Raw genomic sequence first — 24,415 nt, forward strand, 5'->3', positions numbered from 1 at the left:
ATTACGAGCAGTAGTTTTACCTGAGCGAGCGCTACCATGTCCAAATTGGATTGTGAGCATGCGTGGCACCTTGTCCGTCGGAGTAGGCTACACATGATCGGAGTATGTCCGATCGGAGCATTTTGTCGGAAAATATTTCCGGCAAGTTGGAAAAGTTGGTCCATTGGATATTCTGACAGAAACAGTCCGATGCAGACCACACACAGTCGGAATATCTGACAAAACGCTCCGATAGGAAACATTCCGACGGAATCTCCAACCGTGTGTACAAGGGCTAAGGCAACAACTTCTCTTGCGCTCTGGTGCCTTGGTCTTTGAAGTGTGATACCGACAGTTTAGGATGGTAGTGTCAAAAGGTCTTGCAGCCCTCCTTTAGAAAATTGGGTGTTCAGATACTGGAGAAAAACAAAACAAAAAAGGAAGGCGCACTGACCTAGTGCATTACCATAAAAAGAGGTTTATTAAAAACAGAACAAATAGCCTTTAGTCTGTTGGGATATGTCTCTTCTAACTTTGCCCTTCTAGACTTTGCTATATTTGCCCATTCTTTGCAGAACTGCCCAAGTTAATTTAAATTTGATTGGGACCTTTTGTAGACTACAGATTCACTCCACGGATTTTCAATGGGGTTTTCGTCTGGGCTCTGACTAGGCCATGCAAGGACATTCACCTTTTTCTTCTTCAACCACTGTGTGGTCATTTTTTCTGTGTGGTTTGGGTCATTATCATGTTGGAAGGTAAACCTGCTTCCCATTGACAGCTTTCGGGCAGAGGGCAGCAGATTTTCCTCAAGACTTTGACTGTATTTTTTCCTATACATTTGTCCTTCTATCCTGACAAGAGCTCCAGTCCCTGCTGCAGAGAAACACCCCATAACAGCATATTACAACCTCCCTGCTCTACTGTAGGAATGGTGTTATTTGGATGGTGAGTAGGGATGGGCTGAATGGACCGCTGTTCGGTTCGCACCAGAACTTCCGAACACCGATGGGACCCGAACATTAAAAATAAAAAATGCCCATTTTAAAGGCTTATATGCAAGTAATTGGGCATACAATGGTTATAGAGGTCTGAGTCCTGCCCTGGGGAACATGTATCAATAAAAACAAAGTTTGTGAAAACGAAATTTTTAAATGAGCAGTGATTTTTTTATTTTTTAAGTGAAAGCACAAACATGAAAAAATCATTACAATATAGTGCCTGAGTGGTCTCCTTAGTCTACATGTAAAGTGGCAGATCTGTACCATATCTAGAATCTGCTGAAGCAATAATTGCATTTATAAAGCCAAAAAAAAAAGAAATTTTCCCTGCAATTGCCTTTATTTCGCTCAGCAACAGCCAGAGAGCCAGTGTGTATGATTTGGCCACAATGTAGTGCACTGGGAATAAGATTAGAGATGTTTTGGATACATTCTAGTGTCACTTTAACTTTGTGTAGAAGTAACGGTGTGTAAAAATTGGTCTTTGGGTGTCGGTGGTGCCTTCCCACTGTAACCCTATAGAGGTACTCTTGATGAAAGAAATTGGCCTCGCTGTTAAAAAATTGCAATGTTATTCACCTGTCAAACAGGTGCAGAAAGATTACTCTTTGGGTGTTGGGGGCACCTTCCCACTATAATCCTATAGGGGTGCACTTGATGAAGGCCAAAACATAGCAATGATATGCATATGGTTGGTGCTTTTGCCATGTTTGATGTGCCTAAGACACAGTTTGCAGATAGCAACAGAAGACCTGAAAATAGCCCAGACAGCTGAGCTTTGGGGAGTGGGCCGGGAGATAACAGCTGCAGAATGTGATGGAATAGGGTGGCTGCTCTCTACTCTTTCTTGATGTCGCCCTCCTTGGGGTTGTGCCACCTCCCCTTCAGTTTCCTCCTCTGCTCTATCTGGTACCCAAGTCGCATCAGTGACCTCATCATTATCATCTCTCCTCCATCTTCATTATTACCACTGGAGACAACTTGGCAATACACTGTGGCTTGGGGAACATGAATGCCAATTTGTCTACCAGTGTTCCTCCCTCTCTCTAGGCTCATGTTCCTATGATCCTCAACCTCAGAACCAACATTTAAATCCAGTAATGGCTGGGCATCATCAAGGTGCAAGTGGCTGATGCTGTGGTCAAATAACTCAGCTGACTCCTCAATGGCTGATGTGGGGGCTATGGTGGGAATAGATGTGGACAAGGAGGCAGGTTTATCCACTCTGGCAACTGCAGGGGACTTCACACTTGCCTCTGCTTGGATGACAGAGGATGAGGAGGATGAGGAAGGTTTAGTATGCCAGTACACTACCTCCTCTGCATGCTGTAGCTGGATAGCACGGGCAAACTCCCTAAACAGAGGAAATGATGCGCTGCCTGAGGACTGGCAACCACATCCCCCTCTGCCTGTGAACACATTTGTTGCTGGCCCCATTACAGTGACAAGGGAATGTCTGCCTCTCCTTTTTGTCCTCCCTGACATTATTGGGAGGTAGGGGGCGGTGCTTATAAGCAAATGTAAAGAAGAAGTTGAAATTTGTACGTAGATGCACTTTAATCAATGTAAAGAGGTGTTTAGTGCACTTTGAGTACTCACACTACACAGAGACACTCCACGTAAACACTATAATATACTGCAATATAATGCGCCAAACATACAGTGACACACAGAACTATATGGCGTTAAACTGGCAGTAACTCACATAAAAGTAAATGGCATTAAACTGACAGTAAGGCACACAGAACTATATGACGTTTAACTGGCAGTAACTCACACAAAAGTAAATGGCATTAAACTGGCAGTAAGGCACACAGAACTATATGGTGTTAAACTGGCAGTAACGCACAAAACTATATGGTGTTAAACTGGCTGTAACGCACATGGAACTATATGATGTTTAACTGGAAGTAACTCACACAAAAGTATATGGCATTAAACTGGCAGTAAGGCACACAGAATTATATGGCGTTAAACTGGCAGTAATGCACAAAACTATAAGGCATTAAACTGGCAGTAACACACACAGAACGATATTACGTTTAACTGGCAGTAATGCACACAGAACTATATGGCGTTAAATGGCCAGTAACGCACACAGAAGTAAATGGCATTAAACTGGCAGTAACGCAAAAACTATATGGTGTTAAACTGGCAGTAACGCACACATGACAATATGGTATTAAACTGCCAATAATGCACACAGAACTATATGACATTAAACTGGCAGTAACGCACACAGAACTATATGGCGTTAAACTGGTAGTAACACACACAAAACTATATGGTGTTAAACTGTTTAGTAACACACACAAAACTATATGGCGTTAAACTGCCTGTCATGCAATCAAATAGATGGTGTTCAACCATCACTACACTGACACTGTTTGAACTGTCCCTACTCTAGCTATACACTAATGTAAAGATTACTGACACAGTCTCACTACACTACACTGAAACTATCTGAGCTGTCCCTACACTATACTAATGTATGTATGAACGACACGGTCTCACTACACTACCGTGAAACTCTCTGAGCTGTCCCTACTCTAGCTGCACACTATACAAAGTTGAATGATGGTCCTCCTCACTACACTCATACTATCCCTAGACTGACACTAAACTAATATTCTACACTGACAACTGAAGCAAAATAGCACAGTATAGCACACTAACTAACCAATAGCACTGAACAGAGCCCTGTTCTATCTCTCTCCATGCCGAAATCACACTGAAAATACCTGCCATTAAAAGAATACTTTTATACTGTGGGGTGGAAATGAACCATGATTGCATAAAGTCATGATGAAAGTGTCCAATCATCACTCTGACAGTGCTCTGTGCCCTGATTGGCTGAAGCTTTCACTGCTTCAGCCAATCAGGGCTTGCAATGCACTATTCATTGTGGTTGGTTTGGGGGGGTGAAAGTTCACCCCGAACTTATGCTCGAGCCGATTTGGATTTCTGCCAGACATACTTCGAAGTATTCAAATCACTGAAAACAGTGTATCTGAATACTGTTTATTTTTTAAAATGCGGCACCATTGGCAGCCGAGTAAACAGGAAGCAACGTTGTGATCAAGGAGACTGTAACAAAGCCATTTCCAGCTTTCGTTCCACTCTGTCACTACCGCCAGAAGAGCCGGATCATCAATCGGCTCTCCCGTGCCACCGGGAGGCCCGGGAAGAGAGGGCCGGGAGGCAGCAGGAGTGGGATGTCCCCTCACGCTCTTCCGTGATAATAACCGAGCGGCTTTTAGCCGCATCGGTTGTTATCCTCGAAAAGCCAATCGCCCGCTCTACAACAGTTGCATCATGATGATGATGCATCATGATGATGCGGGCATCATCCCAGTATAACCCCACATCTGCGTACGCTCGGTGGGAATGGGTTAAAGAAGCCCAAATACATCGTTTTTTTTTTAAACTATAACAAACAACACACGGCATTTTATACCACTCCTCCAAATTTTGTGCACCACACTCCACATGCATTAAAGCCATACTTATCTGTTTGCCTTTTGGAGCCATTATTTTAACAAGAGTAATATTGTGTATGGCAGTTTTCTTGCCAATGCCTTCTAACTTAGCTGGCCTGTCTAAGATATCTGTTTTAATTGGTTCCTCTGCTCTTTGCATTTATGCTCCTCTTGACAGAGATACCTGAAATGTATGCACCATCCTTCAGTTTTGACAGCCTACAAAGATTTTTGTCTCTTATGGCTAATTTGGAGGAAGTTATCTATGCACTGTCATCCCAAGGACTACTAGATACTTCCATGATGAGCCTCAAGTAATTTGTAGAAGTTAAACATTGATTTATATCTCTGAGCATTATACCTTTTTTAATCATTATCCCTGTACACTACAGATTTTCATTATACTCAGTAGATGTCTACTTGTTAGTAGCTGTTCATATTTAACAATAATACTCAGTACAAATCATAATTATCAAAATCATACGTGTAGTCTTAGTCTAAGTTTCTGGAAAGTTACTTAATGATGTATTAAGAGGTTCAGAATCTTATATGCATTCTTCCTAATGGTAATGTGAGCAATATGACATTTAAAATATGTTACTAATTGTATTACGAAGTATACAGAGTTGTACAACGTATATTTAAAGCCTGGTTGCATACATCCATTTAGTGTTCTTTTATTCCCATTAGCAAACATTTTTTTTTTTTTTTTGTTACAATAACTGACAATTTTAGGGAATGTCTTAATTTGTATAAATGTACTGCTGTCAATATGGATAAAGTAATATAATACTAAGAGAAATGTTTTCTTTGTCAAAGTTTTAGGAAAATGTTGTGCCAACTTTAGTTAGGGTTTCTCTCGCTTAAGCCTATAAGGGAGGCTCCTCTCCCCTACCAATTGCCTCTTTTGTTATGACCATTGTTGGTCCCACTTCATGTGTCCCCATTTCATAGCTGAAAAGAACCACTAAGCTGCTCTGAAACTATCACACTCAGACTTGATTTTGTCTTGCCAAAGATTACATCCTTGGAAATGTATTTTCTTTTAATAAGGTTATGTTATATATCACCAAGGCAAAATGCTAACAGCTTTGAGTTTCAGTGGCTACAAAAAATTTAGTGAAAACAGGTTGACTGTTGTTGGCACGATCCTTATTGGTTTATGGCATTACAGACACTGGAAGGGCTGCCTACTTGATACATGGAGATTGTAAAGCAAACCTGTCACTTTCTTGGATCCTCAAAATTTGACTGACGGACTTATTGGGTCCACCTGTCAGTTTTTCAGGTGGACCCGATTGGACCATCCATAGCTCTCTATGGATCAGCAAATGTCAATGGACATGTATCCGCTGACTCCCGCAGGCATCCAATTCCGATCCGGTCCACTAAAAACAGATGGGTGGGGATCCGTTCCTTTTCCTTCTGGCAGATCGGATGACAGTTGGATGGAAACAGGCAAGTATTCCATTTCCGTCTGAACTCCCCATAGAGAAGAGCAGGCTGTGGATCCCTTGCTGAGCAGGAGGATCTGCTTGACGGAGTCTGCTCTGTCTACAAAGGGTCTTACCAATGAAGACTAGTCACTGCCAGCTGCTGTAATTATTAATTTCAGAATCTATTGCTTTAGTGCATTCTGGGAGCCCTGTAAACCTAGGGGCTTCTGCAGAATATATTCATGTTTTTATAAATAGTGCCCTGAGGAATGTAAACAGCACATCTCACAATGTTGGGTACCTTTTAATAGGCTGTTGAAGCCTAGAAATCTGTTGTGTGGGTGCTAGGAGTATGATTCAGTGTCAGCTTTGCAGAAGTTGTAATTTGCATACTTCTGACACCTGTATTCCAGAGGATCCTGCAGCAAAAGATTTTGAAATTTTTGATTTAACATCTGGTAGTACATAGTGTTTATTGCTAGATTTAGTTGTGGGGATTCAGGAAAGTGACAGGTGCACTTCAAAGCTAAAGTCCAGCCAAATACCTTTACAGTAGGCCCCTCTGCACCGTAAGGGTAAATGCTCCTTATATCTAGGAGTGATGGACTAAAGAGAAATACTTATTTCACGCAGCGCTCCAGCAGCCTTCCTCTACCTGTGTGACCAGGTGTCTGCAGCCTCCTCCCCAAGCTGTTAGGGCTATGGTTAAGTGCTTGTTGCCCTATCCATATACAATGCAGGGCTGTAAATCCTATTAGATGACACCAAGTGACCAATCAAAGGTGAGAGCTTTAGAGAAAAAAGGACAGTCCTGGAGTTGGGAACAAGGGTGCAATTCCTCTACCACCCAGAAATAACAAGCTTTTAACCTCTGCAGTGCTGGCTGCAACATTTTTTTTTTTTTTTTGCACCAGTCAGCTCTAGAGCTTGCTTGTGCTGAAATAATCATTCATATCAATAAAAAATGTTAAGGCAAACCTATCAACAATGTTAAACATTCAAAACTCAGCCTAAGAACAGACATTTCAGTTTACTTGCTATTTTCTTTATTAGCCATAAAAGCCTTGTCTGTGTTAGATGTCCTTTAATATTAGTACTAATCTCAGTGCTTGTTTATAAACCTTGTTTCATCATATCATTTGTAATGGTATACAGTATGTACATTTGGGCAGCCATATAGTATTTTTTTTTAATAACTATCATTTTATGTAAACTGGTTGTAAAGGCCAGGGATGTGCAGTCAGGGGAGGCAAGTGAGTCTTTGAGGGGTATGCAACCTAAGTCCTACCCTACCACTGGTTAAAATGTGGGGCTCCTACGACCTATGGTTCCTCTCAGCAAGCTTTGTTGAAGCTTTTAAACTCCAGTTTGTAAATGTTGAACAAAATACCTAATGGGAGTGATGATTATCAGTTTATGCAAGCTGCTAGCAGGCTTCAGACTTTCAACACGCTTTAAGAAGAGCTGAAGCCTGCTAGCAGCTTGTTTAAAGTTGCAATCAGAATTCCCATTAGGATCTGTGTTCAACATTTACAAACTGGACCTGAAAGCTCTGTAAATGCTTTGTCAAAGCTTAATGTTTATACTGTTCATATACAAGCTGAAGCCTGTGTGAAGCATTCCTAAGTTACCCGTGTATTAAATTCTGGGGATAACAGAAATGTTAATTCTGACTGAACTTACTAAAGAGTGCTGCTAACAGAGGTGGAAAATGACTAGTGGCTAATTTATTAACATTGACAAGAGAAGTGGAGATGTGGAAGCCAAACCAATTGTTGACAAGGCCTGTGCAGATAATTACACTGGAAGAATCACAATTAAAGGTGCAGATAAGATCCAGTCCCATTGCATTGTTTTCTATCTCAAGCCCTGATAAATGGGTTGTTTTTGGACCCCAAAAAAATCTTTGGCTAGTGTTACGATTGTCCCCCAGACCCATACTGGTATAAAGTCTCATCTGCGCCTTCCAGCAGTGGTGCGGCACTTCAGTTTATAATTTAGTAGCATTACACAGATGTTAGTTGGCAGTTGGTTAACATTCTGAGCAGGAATGTGGCAGGGCCTCACCTGCCATGAACATAATTTATTTTATTTTTTTAAATCAAGCTTCGAGGGTCATAGCTTGGTGACCTGGGGCCTAAGTACTACCCCATCACTGGTAAAAATCTGGGGCTCCTACGACCTATGGCTTCAGAGATATAGGGCTCCTTGCGCAGCCCATCAGAAGCTAAATACAGAGAGGCCATTTTAAATACAAGCTGACACACTGTTTGCAGCTGACTGAGAGGTTGAGCTCACAGTGTCTCTCACTTCTTGTTAGAGGCACTGAGCTCAATGAACAGCTTGCAGTTTTGGACCAATGGTAAAGTACCATTGGTCCCAGCTGTCCAATGAAAATGCTGCAGTGGAGGTACGCCTCTGACTACAGTGTCATAGAAGGGGCATGTGTCTAAAAGACAAATGCTCCCTTTCAGCCCAGCCCTCTTAACTACAAGGAAAAAATATGTGTTTATGAGTATAAGATTTACCCACATCCCTTGTTTTCTCACACAGTTAAGAGGGGGAAACTGATTCTGTTGAAAAGGTACTGTTATATTCAAGCTAAATCATATATTTATATGCTATATGTTATAACATAATAATTTATTGGAAGTTATAACTTCAAACTTCAGTAATTTGTCTGTTAAGCCACCTGCTTGAGTACAGATTTTGAAAATATATATAAAAATTATTTGTATATTACTTACTTATGGTAATGAACCCCTTGCCACCCAGGCCAATTCTGACACTTCTCTCCTACATGTAAAAAGCATACTTTTTTTGCTAGAAAATTACTCAGAACCCCCAAACATTATATATATTGTTTTAGCAGACACCCTAGGGAGAAAAACTGTTGATCTCACTCTAAGGCCGCGTACACACGGGCGGACTGTTGGCTCAACTTTGTCCGCTGAACAGTGTTTCAGCAGACAGTCCGCTCGTGTGTGGGGCTTCAGCGGACAGCTTCAGCGGACAGTTTGACGAACAAAGTTTTTCGGAAATTCCGAAAAACTGTCCGCTGAAACTTGGTTTGAGCGAACAGTCCGCCCGTGTGTAGGCTACTTTCGAAATGAGCAAACTGTTCCCGCTCGGAGGAAAGTCTGCTCATTTCGAGCGCGTGTGCAGGTAGGCGGGGCCCGCGACGGAGACGTCGCGGGCTCCGCCGCCTGGAATGGACTTAAAGGGGAACCCCAACGCCGAAAAAAATCGGCGTGGGGTCCCCCCAAAGTCCACAACAGACCCTTGTTCGAGCACGCTACCCGGCCGGCCAGGAAAGGGGGGCGAGCGAGCGCGCCCCCCCTCCTGAGCCGTACCAGGCCGCGTGCCCTCAACATGGGGGGTGCCTTGGGGAAGGGGGGGCCGCGCGGCCCCCCCACCCCAAAGCACCTTGTCCCCATGTTGATGAGGACAAGGGCCTCTTCCCGACAACTCTGGCCGTTGGTTGTCGGGGTCTGCAGGCGGGGGGCTTATCGGAATCCGGGAGCCCCCTTTAATAAGGGGGCCCCCGGATACCGGCCCCCCACCCTATGTGAATGAGTATGGGGTACAATGTACCCCTACCCATTCACCTGTAAAATAAAAGTACCCAAAAAAAACACAACACACGAGATAAAATATTTTATTGCACAGCTCCGGGGGTCTTCCGTCTTCGGGGGTCTTCTCGCCGGACTCCTCCGCTATCTTCTTGTAGCTCTTTTGCTAGCGGAGGAGTCCGGCTTTCTTCCTCCCCGCCGCCGGCCTCTTCTCCCGACTTCGGGGGTCTTGTCCCCCTCTTCGGTTCTTCTGCCGGGCCACCGCGCCTTCTTATAGCTCTTTTGCAGGCGGTGGCCCGGTCTTCTGTCACCGCTGTCGCCGCCGCCTTCCGTTCTTGTTCTTCTTCTTGTTCTTCTTGTTCTTCTCCAGGAGATGTTGACACTCGCTCTCTCCGGCCGGAATGCCAGAGCCGCGCTGAGCGGCCACTTATATAGTGACAATGGGGCGGTGTCACATGGTATATGTCACATGGGTTGGTCACATGGGTTGATGTCACATGGTGACCCCGCCCCCTTACGATGTCATAGTCCCCATGTGACATCAACCCATGTGACCAACCCATGTGACATATACCATGTGACACCGCCCCATTGTCACTATATAAGTGGCCGCTCAGCGCGGCTCTGGCATTCCGGCCGGAGAAAGCGACGTGTCAACATCTCCTGGAGAAGAACAAGAAGAACAAGAAGAAGAACAAGAACGGAAGGCGGCGGCGACAGCGGCGACAGAAGACCGGGCCACCGCCTGCAAAAGAGCTATAAGAAGGCGCGGTGGCCCGGCAGAAGAACCGAAGAGGGGGACAAGACCCCCGAAGTCGGGAGAAGAGGCCGGCGGCGGGGAGGAAGAAAGCCGGACTCCTCCGCTAGCAAAAGAGCTACAAGAAGATAGTGGAGGAGTCCGGCGAGAAGACCCCCGAAGACGGAAGACCCCCGGAGCTGTGCAATAAAATATTTTATCTCGTGTGTTGTGTTTTTTTTTGGGTACTTTTATTTTACAGGTGAATGGGTAGGGGTACATTGTACCCCATACTCATTCACATAGGGTGGGGGGCCGGTATCCGGGGGCCCCCTTATTAAAGGGGGCTCCCGGATTCCGATAAGCCCCCCGCCCGCAGACCCCGACAACCAACGGCCAGGGTTGTCGGGAAGAGGCCCTTGTCCTCATCAACATGGGGACAAGGTGCTTTGGGGTGGGGGGGCCACGCGGCCCCCCCTTCCCCAAGGCACCCCCCATGTTGAGGGCACGCGGCCTGGTACGGCTCAGGAGGGGGGGCGCGCTCGCTCGCCCCCCTTTCCTGGCCGGCCGGGTAGCGTGCTCGGACAAGGGTCTGTTGTGGACTTTGGGGGGACCCCCACGCCGATTTTTTTCGGCGTTGGGGTTCCCCTTTAAGTCCATTCCAGGCGGCGGAGCCCGCGACGTCTCCGTCGCGGGCCCCGCCTACCTTGACACGCGCTCGAAATGAGCGGACTGTTGCCTCGTGTGTGGGCGAGTCCGCTCATTTCAAAAGTTGCGCGGACTTAGTACGACGAACAAAGTTTGCCGTATTTGTCCGATCAAAAAGTGCCGTGTGTGGGCGTGTTCGTTCATTCAAAAGTTTGAGCGGACTGTTTGACGAACTTAGTTTCGGCAGACAGTCCCCGCGTGTGTACGCCGCCTAATGATCGTGGCGTATGTAACATGTGTGTATCAGGCTCTGACACTAGCCAGTGCCTCACCAGCCACTGACCTTACCGCACATCCCTGGTAAAGGCACAAACAAGGTTTTTTTACCTTCATGTATTCTATGCATGAAGGTAAAAAAACTTTCTGTGTGCAGCAGATCCCCCGGCCCCCCCCCCCCCCCCATATGTACCTGAGCCACCAGGGACTCACATTCCTGGTTGGCTTTTGCCACCCAGAAGGAGGGAGAGGCCAGGAGTGCAGGTGTGGGTCCCGCAAAGAGGAGGATCCGGGCTGCTTTGTGCAAAACCCCTGCACAGAGCAGGTAAGTATAACATGTTTGTTATTTTAGAAAAAAAGAAAATCAAGACTTTAATATCGCTTTAAGTAACTTTTCAAAGTAAAAAAAGAAAGGTTCACAATAATTGCCAAATATAAAAGACAGATAGCTTGAACAAGTGTGAACAATAACAAGTTGCTAATAGGGATGAGCTGAACACCCCACTGTTCGGTTCGCAGCAGAACATGCGAACAGGCAAAGTCTATGGGACACGAATGTAAAAAATCAAAAGTACTCATTTTAAAGGCTTGTATGCAAGTTATTGCCATAAAAAGTGTTTGGGGACCCGGGTCCTGCCCCAAGGGACATGTATCAATGCAAACATTGTTTTTAAAAAACGTCTGTTTACACGGCATAATCCTCTGCATCCATGCTAATAGAATCCTTCTCCTCTTCTTCTTGTGTGTTTTGCGGGCCTGCAGGAATGCTATCTGTATGAAGGGGGCCTTGAGAGGTAAACAACTCCTCCTCTTCCTCCCGCTGTTCTGCCTCAAGTGCCCTGTCCTTGATTCCACAAAGCGTGTGCTCCAGCAGGAAGACTAGGGGGACAGTGTCACTGATGCATGCAAGGTAATATGAACCTTATGAACCTTATGAACCTTACTGCAGACCGCCCTGTCCAACGAGGCCAAAACATACTAATATAGTAACATAGTTAGTAAAGTTGAATAAAGACACCAGTCCATCCAGTTCAACCTGAGTGAGTGTCTACATCTGTCCCTATCCCTGTACATTGCACACTCACATCAGTCCCTACCCTCGAGGAGCTCACAATCCAAGGTCCCCATTCATATACTAGGGCCAATTTTGGACATAAGCCGATTAACCTACCTGCATGTCTTTGAACATTACCTTCCACATGCCGGTATAGAGCCAGAATGGCCTTCCGTGAAAATAAATGATGTTTTGGAACCTGAGGTACAGAACATTCAACACATTCACGAAAGGAGCAGAGTCTACCAGCTGAAAAGGCAGCAGTTGTAGTGCTAGCAATTTTGGCCAAGCTAGGATATAGACACTGAGCATGTGGATGGCTGGGGCTGAATTTCTTTTTATGGTTCAGCAACTGGGGTAGGGAAATTTGCCTGCTAAAATCAGATGGTGGTGTACTGCTAGCAGATTGACTTCAAGTACGTGGAACACTATTTTGGTACACTATAGTCCGCCTTTTTCTTTGATGTGGGTCTTTCAAATGCTGTTGCCAATGAACTGTATGGCAGGTCATCATATGTCTGGTCAAGCATATGGTGCCCAAGCGGCTGCTGTTCTGGTCATGTTTGATCCGCATCAGACATAGGATGCAAACAGCAATGGTGCGATCTGCTGCACACGTGTTGAAATAGACCCACACCAAGGAATTTTTAAAAGTCAGAGGGGAGTCAGCAATGCCCTGCACCTGTGGAGCACTGCGGTGGGATACAATAGGGTGGCTGCCCTTAAGCTGCACCCCTAGAGGACATACTTCATCGATGGAGTTGTACCTCCTCTCTTCTCTCAGGCACCCAAGTACAGTCAGTGACCTCATCATCCCCTCCCTCCTCGTCACTGGAGAAAACTTGTGCAGCTGCAGCTGGGGGAACATGACTGCCAGTTTCTTGTCCTTCCTGGGCACCCCCTCTCTCTAGGCTCATGTTACTCTCTTACTCAACATGGGAACAAACATAGGAGCCTTCAAAATGATGCGCATCCTCCAGCAGCATGTACCCCACACTGTGGTCGAATAATTCTGGAGACTCATCCGTGCATGATGGTGGGGCTATGGAAGCAGTGCCTGCACTGTATTAGAAACTGTACTACAGTGGCACTGTATTGTGTACTGTGTGCACCACCAGAAGTGTAGTAGAAACTGTACACACTGTATTGTATACTGTGTACACCACCAGAAAAGTAGTAGAAACTGTACTACGGCTGCACTATGTACACCACCAGAAGTGTAGTAGTAACTGTACACACTGTATTAGATACTGTGTACACCGCATGCACTGTATTAGTAACTGTACAGCGGCTGCACTGTATTGTGTACTGTGTACACCACCAGAAGTGTAGTAGATACTGTGCCCACTGTATTAGATAATGTGTACACTGCCTGCACTGTATTAGAAACTGTACTACGGCTGCACTGTATTGTGTACTGTGTACACCACCAGAAGTGTAGTAGAAACTGTACACGCTGTATTATATACTGTGTACACCACCAGAAAAGTATTATAAACTGTAGACACTGTATTAGATACTGTGTACACCACCTGCACTGTATTAGAAACTGTACAAATGGCTGCACTGTATATTATACTGTGTACACCACCAGAAGTGTAATAGAAACTGCACGCACTGTATTAGATACTGTGTTCTACAAGAAAAACAGAAATGGAAGGCGTGCACACCTAGTGCATTATCAAAGATAATTTAATAATAAAAATGTTTTATATAAAAGTGGGTACTCACAAAATGCAACTGACAAAAGGGCATAAGAACAATGCATAGACATGCACAGAACACGGGGTACAGCCAACGCATTTTGGGGCGCACCCTCTTCCTCAAGCTATCTCTCTGTCCACACCAACAACACTGCACACGGCCACCGTGTAAGCAGCCTTATATAGTGTGGGGCATGGACTTAGTCCCCCGAGCCATGCTTGGCCAAAGGCACCCTGCACCGTGCCTTGCGATTTACAGGTTGCAGAATGCATATATTTTTGATTTACAGGTTGCAGAAGGCAGATATGTATGATTTACAGGTTGCAGAATGCAGATATGTGCAATTTATTTGTTGCAGAATGCATATATGTGTGATTTTGTCAGAAACCATGAATCAGACTGAGACAGAAGTACAATTAAATCTCACTTGTTTATTAATAAAAATAAAAAGGTAGATAGAAAAAGCATAGTCAAAGCATAGCCAGAGTCCAGTAACTGGATAGAGTAGTCAGTCAGGCCAGAGTTCAACAACCAGATCGGGTATTCAGCCAGGCCAGAAGTCAAGGATCCAAGTAGAGCAACAGCAAGCAGGATAAGGAGCCAGAAGGGATGTCAGCAAGTCAGTCTTCAAACAGAACCGCAGGAGATGGTTTCTTGTGATGTGACCAAGGCAAAGGCAGAGGTGAAGTGAGCTGGATGGCTTTAAATAGGCAGGTCAGACGAGCATGATCAGGAACAGCTGGTAACTGTAGAGAGAGATGGGAGCTGGCAATTAGCCGACAGCTGAGCAGCCAGCCCAGAGAAGGAAGGGCTAAGCCAGCCCTGACAGATTTAAAGGTTGCAGAATGCAGATATGTGTGATTTACAGGTTGCAGAATGCAATTATGTGTGATTTACAGGTTGCACAGAATGCAGATATGTATGATTTACAGGTTGCAGAATGCAGATATGTGAGATTTACAGGTTGCAGAATGCAGTTATGTGCGATTTACAGAATGCAGATATGTGCGATTTACAGGTTCAAGAATGCAGATATGTGCGATTTACAGGTTGCAGAATGCAGTAATGTGTGATTTACAGAATGCAGATATGTGCAATTTACAGGTTCAAGAATGCAGATATGTGCGATTTACAGGTGGCAGAATGCAGATATGTGCGATTTACAGGTTGTTTTAGTAGAGCCCTGTGTATAATGTGCAGCCTGGTATATGATGTGCAGAGCTCTGTGTATAATGTGCAGCCTGGTATATGATGTGCAGAGCCCTGTGTATAATGTACAGCCTGGTATATGATGTGCAGAGCCCGGTATATAATGTGCAGCCTGGTATATGATGTACAGAGCCCTGTGTATAATGTGCAGCCTGTTATATGATGTACAGAGCCCTGTGTATAATGTGCAGCCTGGTATATGATGTACAGAGCCCTGTGTATAATGTGCAGCCTAGTATATGATGTGCAGCGCCCGGCGTATAATGTGCAGCCTGGTATATGATGTGCAGAGCCCTGTGTATAATGTACAGCTTGGTATATGATGTGCAGAGCCCGGTTTATAATGTGCAGCCTGGTATATGATGTACAGAGCCCTGTGTATAATGTGCAGCCTGATATATTAAAGTACAGAGCCCTGTGTATAATGTGCAGCCTGGTATATGATGATTGTGCCCCCATCCTAAAACTTCACCAGCCGCCACTGCTGCAGACTGTTCCTGCTGTAGTGTTTCTAATATACTTCAGGCATTTGATTCAGTTAGCTGCAGTGTATTTAGTATATATATATATATATATATATATATATATATATATATACACATACACACACACACACACACATCCCGGCTTTGTATATATATATATATATATATATATATATATATATATATATATATATATATATATATACATATATACACTATGTCCAGTTTAGCTAGATCTCACTGCAAACCGTTCCTGGTTTACGTATTCAAATACACTTTCAGGCAGGCAGTCCAGGCAGGTTATTCAGTGATCTGCAGTGCATAAAATATATATGCGGTCTCTTACATATATATCCACTGCATTCTAGTCTAGCCAAGCCTATATCTTATTGTAGGTAGTTCCTGGTGTATGTTTTCAAATACACTTTCAGGCAGGTGATTCAGTGATCTGCAGTGCATAAATTATATGTACAGTCTCCTACATATATATATCTACTGCATTCTAGTCTAGCCAAGCCTATATCTGACTGCAGGTAGTTCCTAGTGTACATTTTCAAATACACTTTCAGGCAAGCAGGTGATTCGGTGATCTGCAGTGCATTAAATATATATACAGTCTCCAATATATATATATATATATCCACTGCATTCCAATCTAGCCAAGCCTATATCTGAATGCAGGCCATTTCTGGTGTACATTTTCAAAAACACTTTAAGGCAGGCAAGTGATTCAGTGATCTGCAGTGCATTAAATATATATACAGTCTCCAAGATATATATATATATATATATATATATATATATATATATATATATATATATAGTGGTGTGAAAAAGTGTTTGCCCCCTTCCTCATTTCCTGTTCCTTTGCATGTTTGTCACACTTAAGTGTTTCGGAACATCAAACCAATTTAAACAATAGTCAAGGACAACACAAGTAAACACAAAATGCAATTTGTAAATGAAGGTGTTTATTATTAAAGGTGAAAAAAAATCCAAACCATCATGGCCCTGTGTGAAAAAGTGATTGCCCCCTAAACCTAATAACTGGTTGGGCCACCCTTAGCAGCAACAACTGCAACCAAGCGTTTGCGATAACGTGCAATGAGGCTTTTACAGCGTCCTGGAGGAATTTTGGCCCACTCATCTTTGCAGAATTGTCCTAATTCAGTTACATTAGAGGGTTTTCGAGCATGAACGGCCTTTTTAAGGTCATACCACAACATCTCAATAGGATTCAGGTCAGGACTTTGGCTAGGCCACTCCAAAGTCTTCATTTTGTTTTTCTTCAGCCATTCGGTGGTGGACTTGCTGGTGTGTTTAGGATCATTGTCCTGCTGCAGAACCCAAGTTCGTTTCAGCTTGAGTACACGAACAGATGGTCGGACATTCTCCTTCAGGATCTCTTGGTAGACAGCAGAATTCATAGTTCCTTTTATCACGGCAAGTCTTCCAGGATGTGAAGCAGCAAAACAGCCCCAGACCATCACACTACCACCACCATATTTTACTGTTGGTATAATGTTCTTTTTATGAAATGCAGTGTTCCTTCTACGCCAGATATACTTGGACACACACCTTCCAAAGAGTTCCACTTTTGTCTCATCGGTCCACAGAATGTTGTCCCAAAAGTCTTGGGGATCATCAAGATGTGTTGTGGAGAAATTGAGACGAGCTTTGATGTTCTTTTTGCTCAGCAGTGGTTTTCTCCTTGGAACTCTGCCATGCAGGCCATTTTTGCCCAGTCTTTTCCTGATGGTGGAGGCATGAACGCTGACCTTAACTGAGGCAAGTGAGGCCTGCAGTTCCTTGGACGTTGTTGTGGGGTCTTTTGTGACCTCTTGGATGAGTCGTCGCTGCGCTCTTGGGGTAATTTTGGGCGGCCGGCCACTCCTGGGAAGGTTCACCACTGTTCCATGTCTTCGCCATTTGTGGATAATGGCTCTCACTGTGGTTCGCTGGATTCCCAAAGCTTTGGAAATGGCTTTATAACCCTTTCCAGACTGATAGATCTCAATTACTTTCTTTCTCAATTGTTCCTGAATTTCTTTGGGTCTCGGCATGATGTGTAGCTTTTAAGGATCTTCTGGTGGACCTTACTGTGTCAAGCAGCTCCTATTTAAGTGATGCCTTGATTGTGAACAGGTGTGGCAATAATCAGGCCTGGGTGTGGCTAGAGAAATTCAACTCAGGTGTGGACAACCACAGTTATAGTATGTTTTAACAAGGGGGGCAATCACTTTTTCACACAGGGCCATGATGGTTTGGATTTTTTTTCACCTTTAATAATAAACACCTTAATTTACAAATTGCATTTTGTGTTTACTTGTGTTGTCCTTGACTATTGTTTAAATTGGTTTGATGTTCCGAAACACTTAAGTGTGACAAACATGCAAAGAAACAGGAAATGAGGAAGGGGGGCAAACACTTTTTCACACCACTGTATATATATATATATATATATATATATATATATATATATATATATATATATATATATATATATATATACACAAACTGCATTCCAGTCTAGCCAAGCCTATATCTGACTGCAGGCCATTTCTAGTATACATTTTCAAATACACTTTCGGGCAGGCAGGAGATTCAGTGATCTGCAGTGCATAAAATATATATACTGTCTCCTACATATATATCCACTCCATTCTAGTCTAGCCAAGCCTATAACTGACTACAGGTCATTCCTGGTGTACGTTTTCAATGACACTTTCAGGCAGGCAGGTGATTCAGTAATCTGCAGTGCATAAAGATATATATAAAGTCTCCTACATATATATCCACTGCATTCTAGTCTAGCCAAGCCTATACCTGACTGCAGGACATTACTGGTGTGATTTTTCTAGTAAACTTCAGGTGGTGTTTTGCAAATCCAATTGTACAGCATGTCTGGAAGGCCACCAAGGAAAGGCAAACACTCACAGGCCACTAAAAGAGGGAAAGTAGGCTCTGTGTCTACAGCCAACAGTGCTGGTCATGGACACGGTGCATCCTCAGCATGTGGCCAAGGGGCACACCTTTCCTTTTTTTCGACAGCTGGTCATGTTGAGCCACTAAATGCAGAAGAGTTGGCAGAGTGGATCATAAAGCCATCCTCATCCTCCTCACCCTCTGTCACCCAGGTTAAGACAAGATTGTCTGCCAATGCAGCTGCCAAAGCAGCCTATTCCATCAGCTCAATGGCATCAGTCACTCCTTCCCTAGCCCTACCATCATGTCCTGAGGAGTCCCCCAAATGGTTCGACCACAGTGTCGGGTACATGCTGCAGGAGGATGTTCAGCGTTTTGAAGGCTCCGATGATGGTACCCAGGTAGAGGATGAAGGCAGTAATGTGAGCCCAGAGAGAGGGGGTGCCCAAGAAAGACAAACCTGCCAGGTTTGCTCCAGTGACGAGGAGGGAGGGGATGATGAGGTCACTGACTCTACGTTGGTGCCTGATAGAAGAGAGGAGGAGGAGGAGGCAGCACATCTTCAACGAGGCAGGATGCTCTCCAGGGACCAGCTTAAGGGCAGTCAACCGACTGCATCACACCGCAGAGCTCCGCATGTGCAGGGCACTACTGACTCAGCGCATTTTTTCAAAAGTTCTTTGGTGTGGGCCTTTTTTGAGACATGTGCAGCAGATTGCACTGTTGCTGTTTGCAACATATTTCTGAAACGTATCAAGCGTGGCCAAAACAACAGCCACTTGGGCACCACATGCTTGACCAGACATATGTCGAGCTCCCATGCAGTCCGTTGGCAACAGTACTCAAAAGGCCCACACCAAAAAACAAGGCAGATCTTTCCTTGCTCCTCATCAGCTGGGATCTCCAACCCCACTATACCTTCAGTCCTCTCAGAAACCTGCACTGAGAGGAATGAAGGTTTAGAATTAGGTGTCCCAAGTACTTGCGGGCAATCTGCTAGTGGTACACCTAAATCTGATTGTAGCAGGCAAATTTCCCTACCCCAGTTGCTAAACCGTCAAAAGAAATTCAGTCTCAGTCATCCACATGCTCAGCAGCTGAATGCTAGTTTGGCTAAATTGCTAGCGCTCCAACTGCTGCCTTTTCAGCTGGTAGACTCTGCCCCTTTCGATAATTTGTGGAATGTGCAGTCCCTCAGTGGCAGGTTCCCAACTGCCATTTTTTTCTTAAAAGGCAATTTCGGCTCTCTACTGGCATGTGGAAGGCAATGTCTTGGCCTCGTTGTAAAGGGCGGTCAGTGGTAAGGTGCATATTACCGCTGACTCATGGTCCAGAAGGCATGGACAGGGACATTGCCTTTCTTTCACGGCGCACTGGGTAACCCTGCTGGCAGCTGGGAAACTTGTAGAACATTTGTGTGATACCTGGATCTTTCAGCCAGCTTGGCGATATCCACGAGACCAGATTCCCTTTGGTACTTCAGCCCTTCCAGGCTCTTGCTAAGAAACCAACCCGTACGTGGTCTTTTTCTGAAGAGTCCTCCCCTGGAATGCTATGAAGCTAATGGGTCTCTCCCAAACTGGAGACGGCACCCAAACAACTCAGAATCCTTCTTTAGTTTCCTTGCCTCTGGCTAGCCAGCCCTGAGACAACAAGTCGGGTGGATCCATACCTCAGGCCATAGCCTTCCTGGGGGCTTGTCAGGAGGACCAGGACCATGAAGTCAGCACATCCTTCTGAACCGGAAACCCCCAAACCATGTGACATCCGCATCTTAAGTACCCTCTCCCAGAAAGCACAGCAAGATCGCCACTCCCACTGGGCAGGCTCCGAGAGAGAGTAATCTTAAAGCACCCAACCAGACTGTAGTTCCATGCCTGCCAGAAGAGACAATGGCCCCTGTGGCCAGGCTGAACATCCCATAGTCCAGTCAGACTGATGCTGAGGTCTAAATTTACACAATTTCACCCAAACCAAACTGCAGTTCAAGTGTAACCTTAAATTTCTAAAAACATAGCGCGTGCTCTTCAGGAGCCGACGCTACATTTAATATGGGAAAAAGGTGTCTCCGCTGATGCTTTATCACCAATCCTTGTTTCCTTAAAAATACCAAATTTTCAAAATACAGTTGTCATTGGGACAGAAAGTGAGGTGAAATCTTCTGAATAGAGGCACAGACAGCAAAATAAATGTTACAGGGGTGATGATAACATCTCCCCTATGTTATCCAAAAAGCTTAAAAATAGATTTTTGGAGCTACACTTTAAAAATTTACCTGTTCCAAATTACAAACAGATTCAACTTAAAAACAAACCTACAGTCCCTATCTTGTTTGTAACCCGGGGACTGCCTGTGTACTGCTGTTCAGAGTATATAGGGCCTGGGGACCCCACGCCTTTTTTTTTTTTTGGGTGAGGGGGTTCCCTTAATATCCATACAAGACCCAAAAGGTCTGGTAATGGGCTGGGGGTTACCCATGCCAGTTTTAAATGACTTATTCCTTTAGAAATGTAATTTTGTGCAGGGACTGTTCTAAACACGAGACACACGCGCCACTTTACAGGCATACTATAGACACCCCCAGGTACAATATTTAAAGGAATATTTCACTTTTATTTTTTCACTTTAAGCATCATTAAAATCACTGCTCCTGAAAAAAAAACGCCCATTTTTTAAACTTTCTTTTGCATCAATATGGCCCCTGGGGCAGGACCCGGGTCCCCAAACCCTTTTTAGGACAATAAGTTGCATATTAGCCTTTAAAATTCACACTTTTGATTTCTCACATTCGAGTCCAATAGACTTTAACGGTGTTTGAATGTTCGCACAAACTTTCGGTCCGTTCGCATGTTCTGGATGCGAACCGCACTGGGAGGTGTTCGATTCATCCATAATCCTATGTTTCCTATGAACTGGATACATTGAGGGGGACTTCTAATTTCCGGATGGAATAATATACATATAGAAGCTTTGTAGACCTACCTCGGTATAAGCCCTGGGGGTCCATATGTCTGGGTGAGTGCACACCCTTGGGGGGGCATCCACAGTGTTTTTTGCAGTAGAAAATTGCATGTACACGGAGCACTTGACTTTGAATCCTTTGGATGTAAATCCATTCACAACTTGGGAAGTATGAAAGTATGGGAGCATTTGTGATTTCAATTTTATGGACCGTTATTTTATTTTCACAAATATTTTCACGTTTTTACACTAATTGAATGTATTTATATGTATCTATGATTAAGTGGTCATAAGATTTGTTTTTTCAGCACTATAGCACTTTATAATTGTTATTCACATATGGTATATTGATAAATGAGTAGGGCAACATCTACCAGAAGGACTATGCATATGGGTATAAGACACCATTAAGCTGCAGCAACCCACACACTTTCTTGGTTTATTTGACTTATTAGTATTTTTTAAAACTTTGTGCGAGTGACCCATAAACACGTATTCCCTATGCCCTGTGAGTATGGACTGCTGTGCCACACATTTCACAGAACCTGTCTTCTGAACTACAGAGGAGTTGAGAGGAGAAGTTTCAGGAGGGGGAGTCAGTACAGAAATCATTGCAAATTATCATGGGATATGTACTCCTTAGAAATGGAAAGTAAACAGCAGAGGAGAAGCTGTAAAGTATGCAGGCAGCAGGCAGGCAGACCTTACAACACAAAATGAGATTTTTCAAGCAAGCTTATATAGAAATGTCAAATATAACTATTGTTTGTATTATGGTTGCACGATACCATGTTTTTTAAGACCGAGTACAAGTACCGATAGTTTTTTTCAAGTATTTGCCGATACCGATTGCCGATACTTTTTTTTTTCGTTCAACAGTTTTTCAGAGAAAAAACAGTCACTGATACATTATTTTACATAGTGGAATAATAAATCCATAGTAATGCAACGTATAAGAGAACAAATTTCAAAGAGGTATATTTAGAAACAACTGTGGCTAGTGGGCGCAGGTACATCAATCAAACATAAGGGGGAAGAGCCGCCCCTTTCCGGACACCCCAAATGGGTAAGCTGTGTCATGGAAAGGGGAGCCTCATCCAAACCATAGATCAAATGCTATTTAAACTAGCGGGGATGTGACCTTCTAAAGCCTGCTACCCACCTAACCAGGTAATATTTTAGAAAAGGTGGTATTAAGGAATAAAAATAAAGAGAGAGAGAAAAGAAAAAGGAGGGAATAGAAAAAAAAAAGAAGATGTATAGAAGGAGGAATAAGATGTCCTTCCGGAATGTTCTACCAAGATTGTTTTATCCAATTCCTACAAAGATGTCAAGGGTATGTGCATGTAATCTGCCCAAGGTCCCCAAGTGGCCTCAAATTTTGGAACATTATCTTGTAGGATACTAATAATTTTTTCCTGAGCTATGATCCAAGATATTTTTTGTTTGGCCTGGTCACTGGAAACCATGGACTGCTCCCATGCTTTTGCTATCGTAATTTTAGCTTCTAGAAGGATAAAGTGAACGAGGCTTCTTTTACTTTTAGAGGCTTTTTCTATTGGGAAGTTCAGCAGTGCTATGTGGGGGGACACAGGGACGGACAAATCCATCGTCTTTCTGATAATTGCAAAGATCCTATTCCAGAACCTTCTTAGTTTTGGACATTCCTATCAAACATGGATCATGATGCCTGTGTGATTCCATCCTCTGAAACATAGGAGGGAAATTTAAGGATATAATTTTGCAAGTCTAGCAGGAATCACGTACCATCTAGTTAGAACTTTTAGGACTGCCTCCATCAGAGATACGTTGCATATACCTCAATTCGACCATGTGATCACTCTGTGCCATTGGTCCAGGTCCCATTCTTGTTTGAGCTCACTTCCCCAGGCCAACATACAGGTTGTTTTAGTGTGCTCTACATATAGTGACTTGTATATCACGGAGATCCCCCCACTCTGCTCCGTAAGCGGGCCACACCAATGTTCATATGGTGTTATGCTAGGTGGTAAGGGTTTGGATTCCCAAATGGAGTGTAGGAAGTGGGAGATGTGTTGGTGTCTGTAAGTTTCAGTTGGGTGCATTTCAAGGATATTGATACAGTGATTGAGGGTGAGTGGACAGATGAGTTAAAATAATGGCCTATTCTGTATAGCCTCTTGTTCAGCCACCATTGAAAGGCTCTAATATTTATGCCTGGGGGGGGGGGGTTTGGAGATTGTGGAATAAATGGGCCAGTGGCTTAATCAGAGATATTACGTTTGTCCCATACTGACATCGAATGAGATTTGCTGGTTGTTTACTAGGGTGACTCCACAGTAAGAAATCTAGTGTGAATTGTGGTACTGCTTCCCTTTCCATATGCACCTAATCAGATTTTGCAATCCGGTTGTAGATCACTGATATTTGGGCTAATTGCGCTGTTTGGTAATACCTGCGTAGGTTAGGTAATCCCATCCCTCTCTTGTTTTGGGCTCTAAAGAGGACCCCCCCTTAGCTGCACCATTGATCCCCATACAAAGGCTATAATTTTTGCCTGAAAGCGTTTCAAATGGTCCATTTTAATAGGTATGGGTAGGGACTGAAATAAATAGAGAATACATGTGTATCGGCGGCTCCTGAAGAGCACGCGCTATGCGTTTTTCTAAAATTAAAGTTACCTAAACTGCAGTTTGGTTTGGGTATATTTGTCTAAATTGGACCTCTGCATCAGTCTGACTGGACTGTGAGATGTTCAGCCTGGCCACAGGGAGCACTATCTCTTGTGGCAGGCGTGGAACTATAGTCTGGTTAGGTACTTAAGTTACTCTCTTTTGGAGCCAGGTCAGTGGGAGTGGCCCTCTCTCTGTGCGCTCTGGGAGAGGGTATTTAAAATGCGGATGTCACGTGGTATGGGGTTCTGGTCCAGTATGATGTGCTGATTACATGGTCCTCCTGACCAGCCCCATGG

Source organism: Lithobates pipiens, unplaced genomic scaffold, assembly GCF_037356315.1.
Source record: "Lithobates pipiens isolate NorthernLeopardFrog02 unplaced genomic scaffold, aLitPip1_a1.2 Scaffold_8, whole genome shotgun sequence".
Lineage (NCBI taxonomy): Eukaryota > Metazoa > Chordata > Amphibia > Anura > Ranidae > Lithobates > Lithobates pipiens.